We start from the raw sequence: 4618 nt of genomic DNA, 5'->3' as shown, positions 1-4618 counted from the left end.
GCACCCTTCTCCCCCCATAAATTTCCCCTGAGCATGCGTGTTCAGAAGGAAAGAGCATCTAAGGCCATGGAGAGGGCAAATGGATTTTGTACATTGAGATTGTTAAGAAATGTCTAGTGTCTACATGCAGTTCTAACACTTAAAATTTTTATATATGTATTTTGAGTTAAAGAAATGAAAATTATTTATAAAATGAGTTTGTGGTAAGAATAGACCTTGGAGGAATGCCAAAAATTACTATGTAGCTTAGCCAATGGCTGAGGCTCTGGTTTCCTGGGACATTTCATGACAGAAGAAGGCAGATAGGTCTATTTCCTGCATAGATTAGGTCATTTTTATGTAATAGTGACAATGAATTAGGAACAAATGAACAAAATTGTCAGGTGGTAAATCCTGGGTTTACCTCAGGCCCTAATGACTCTTGGATTCTGAAATAACAAAACCAGTAATTTTCCTTCACATTTAGCAAGTTTGTTGTTGCTTTTTGTTTTGCTTTTGGTTAAAGATGCTTTCTTGGGAGCTCCGAAGCTCAAAGCATGGCCAGAGTCACAGTGAGTCTTATCCCATAAGAAGCCAGAGCAAACACCTGCTTGATGCTACTCTATATTTTCTTCCTTAACTTACAAACTGCTACCATGGATCCTGGAACTAGACAACACTCATATACCATATTTTGAGAGTAAGTGGCTGATCTGTCAATAGGGATACATTTGCATGTTTATAAACATATTTCGAAGTGTGGCAGCATATAGGTCTGTGAGGTAAAATAGAAGGGCCCAAAATAGGTATTGAAGTCCTGCCTGCTAGGTTTATGATTCATTGCTTTGTTGTATCTTTTTTTTTATTTTAAGAAAAGGTTTTCTTTTATTGACCATCTCTAAAACATCCAGATAACTACAGCTTAAAATAATCACTATCATTTCTCAGCTACTTAGGTAAATAGATAAAATCCACATAACAGGACAGAAAAGTTCACATTATTATCAATTCAGAACATAATTCACCAAGCTGTAAGATTATTTTTTAAATAACCAGAAGTAAAATATCACAAATAAGATTTTTTATTTGTCACCATTAAATGTCTGAACTTTAAACAGATTCTTGGACTGGGGACTCATACTCATCAGCCTGTTCAGCTCTAGCACCTGTCTCATCCCCAGTAGCTTTTCTAGAGCTGCTACCTTCACCAGCTCCATGAGTTCTCCCAATTCAAACTTGGGCTTCTTCAGCATTTTTACTTTTCCATCAAAGACAGCATGGAGCAGACAAATAGATTGGCAAGCCTTTTCTACGCCCTTTCCAATGCTGTCTGGAATCAATTTATTGACCATTTCTTTCAAGTCATTTGTCCGCACCTCTCGGTCATGATTTCCATCATCTTCTTCCGGATTTGGTGGATTTGCTGATGCTGAACATAAGAGGTCTTCTGAACCTGATTGTTGCACTTTTTAGTAAAATCAACACAGAACAGACAAAGCAAATAACCATTGGTAGCCTTGACATCAACATGAGCGTCAATCATGGTCTCCACTTCTTGACCATGGAGCACATTTTGTCATGGGTAAGATCCATGGCATGGAAATTAGTCAGGCAGTTTTTGCCCTGAACAGCCAAAATTAGGCTGTAATTAGGTTGAATTTTCTAAATGCAACTCCATCATTCTGCAGATTAGCTAGGCTCAGTTCAAAAACATGATCCTTCAGATGCAATTTTGGTTCCTTGAGTTCTGGTGACTAGTGTTTTTCCAATATTTCTTATATTGAACATAGCTGGTGCTTTCACATTATACCAATCTTTCTTAGAAAGTGGATCAACCACTTTCTTTTTGGCTCCCTTTTTGCTGCCTTTCATAAGGTGCTTGTTTTTGCCCACTGCCATGGTGCTGCTCAGAGAGCCAGAAGGGCCTCTTTGTTGTATCATTGATGTGGCACAGTTCCTGGTTACATCAGAAGTACATACCAGTTTGAAGGTAGTTATGGTTGGGCAGAGAGGAGGGCTCTTTTTAGACTGATTTAACCTTTAAGTGATGTTGGAAGAGAAGGATAAAGTGAATGGAGGAAATAAAATATGCTATAAGGACTATTCTGCAGAGAAATATAGCAATATTTTTTCAGCAGTTTTATGAGATAAAACAACTGGTACTAAAAGCCAGAAATATTGTGTAATGTGCATGTGATGTACACTTTAAATTACTATGAAGAAAGGTTATGAATGGATTGTGAGTCTGGGTGTATCTACCTCCAAAGCCCATTCTATACATTCATTAAAATCTGACTGGATATGCCACCGGGGTGACTTTTGCAAAAGTACAGTGTTTTCATATGTAAAATGATAGATCATCTCAAAGCTTATTCTCCTAGTAAGTCTGAAGACATGATAGCATTCCCAAGAAATTAAATGGATTTCACAAGGACATTGGCAAAATCTTCCCCACCTCTTTCAGGCCAAGAAGTAATTTCCCCCAACTTTGGAAAAACATTCACACCCATTTAACTTCAGTTTATGCAAAGTCCTTTGGTTATAAATAAATTGGTTGTTTCAACAAGGTTATTTCTTTTAGAAAATAGAATAACAAATAACAGAACAATTGGTACCAGGAATAACTTTTATGGTTTTACTCATTTTAGATTGACTAATTTATTTTCACCCCTCAAGAGGAGTAAGGAACATTGAGCATGGCCCAAATTAAAGTCCTGTCATGTGTCATAGTAATTTTGACCTTCACTGAAGTCTCCACTTCAGTTACAAGTCTCTAATTGATTTGGCCTGTGCCCACCTTTCCAGGTCACCTCTACCTCTCAGACGAAGGTACACTGACCCTCTTGCTGTTATTTGAATGCTCCAGTCTCCATTGCCCTAGGATCTGCCGATTCTCATTGCCTGAGATGCTTTCCCAAAGACACTTTCATGGCTTATTCCCTCACTTTAAATTTAGATCTAGACACAGAAGACTCCTCATTACAATGGAGTTGTTTGACCAGACCAGCTAAGAGTGTGTCCTGTCTTCTCCCACCGGCCCTCTCTACCCTGTTTTCTTTACAGCACTTACTCTTATAGTATACTGCACATTTGTTTTATATTTATTTTTTCTCCACCCCCAATAAACCCCAGACTGGAAGCTGCAAGACGGCAAGGAACATGCTTATCTTATTTTATCTGTCTACTCTAGTCCCCAGGACAACCCTGACCAAGTATACCCAATAAATGCTATCTTTGCTGCATGAATCAACTGAATGTGTGGTTGTCAGTAACTTGTGTTTAATAGCATTGGACTTGAATGAAGCTGTTCATGAAAATGAATACCCAAGCAAAAGATCTAATAAGATTATTATTTTCTCTGTCTGCCTTAAGTAGCAGACTGGAAATTCCTGGACAGGGTAAGACCCAGAAGCTGGCATGAATTTAATTAAAGAGGAGCCATTTTAACTACCAGAGTCATTTTGACCCAGTGTTAATGAAGGAAGACTGATGTCACAGCTGGGGCTGTGGAGTGGCTGCCTGACCATTGTGACAGGAGCATGTTCCACTGCGCTCAGGCTGCTGCTGCGACAGCAGGTGGTGCCACTCTTCTGGGCAACCAGGGCAGCTCCTGCAGGAAGGTCAGCCACTCTGCACCATTGATGTGACAACACTGAGGAGCCCTCTCCTTACAGCAGATTGTCAGGACGAGAAATGTGTGAGGATGTCCACATCAGAAATTGGGATAAAACCTGCTTCCTAGGATACCATTATATGGAGTGACTAAATGTGTGACTGATAAAGAGATTGAGAGGGTAAAGGCAAGGGAGAGGCAGGATAATGTATGCTCCTTCCCATCCTTTGATATCTGTCTCTTCATGTTCATGTCCGTACATCCTCCTGGAGAGAGGGACTGCTGGGATACTTCAACTGGCCTTAGGTGCACTCGTAACACTCAGGCTTACTCTCCTGATTTTGAGAATATGCTGTGAAGGAAATGTTCACTTATATTAATGACATTTTATTTCAAAATGGACTATTTGTCTTACACATGTTATTGAATGCTGACTATATGACAATCTTTCTATTAGGAACTGAGGCCACAAAGTGTAATAAAACATGATTTCTTCCCCTTGACAATGTGAGGGCATGTAAATGATGTTGTAACTACCATGTAAGATGTATGAGTGGGATGCTATGGGCTCCCCAAGAAGAGGGTGTCAATAATTTGGGGAGTTAGGAAAAGCCTCAGTTAGAAGGTGATTTAAATTTGAAAGATGAACAAGAAAATTTTTCAGGCAGAAAAGTCAAGGAAAGGGCATGGCATTTGAAGAGAGCAGCATGTATCAAAGCAATGGATTGGATTTTGATCATGGCAAGAATTTTGCTTTGGCTGGAGCATAGGATGTGTGTATTTACTTAGGGAGCATTATATTATGCTAGAGGCCCGGTGCACAAAAATTTGTGCACTCGGGGGGAGGGGGGTCCCTCAGCGTGGCCTGTGCCCTCTAGCAGTCTGGGACCCCTGAGGAGAACACGACCTGCTGGCTTAGGCCTGCTCCCGGGTGCCAGAGGGCAGGCCCAATCCCTAGGTGCAGCCCCTGGTGGGGTTCAGAGCAGGGCCAATTGGGGAGTTGGGGCACTGCCCCCTGTCATGACA

General features: G+C 40.5%; 1 pseudogene; it reads right to left on the bottom strand.

The window, feature by feature from the left end:
• Window positions 1–1089: 1089 nt before the first annotated feature.
• On the bottom strand, window positions 1090–1878 carry LOC102752609 (annotated as a pseudogene).
• Window positions 1879–4618: the final 2740 nt, after the last annotated feature.

Source organism: Myotis davidii, unplaced genomic scaffold, assembly GCF_000327345.1.
Source record: "Myotis davidii unplaced genomic scaffold, ASM32734v1 scaffold24, whole genome shotgun sequence".
Taxonomy (NCBI): domain Eukaryota; kingdom Metazoa; phylum Chordata; class Mammalia; order Chiroptera; family Vespertilionidae; genus Myotis; species Myotis davidii.
Note: the sequence above shows the minus strand (reverse complement) of the source record. Positions and strands in the feature narration are given on the sequence as shown.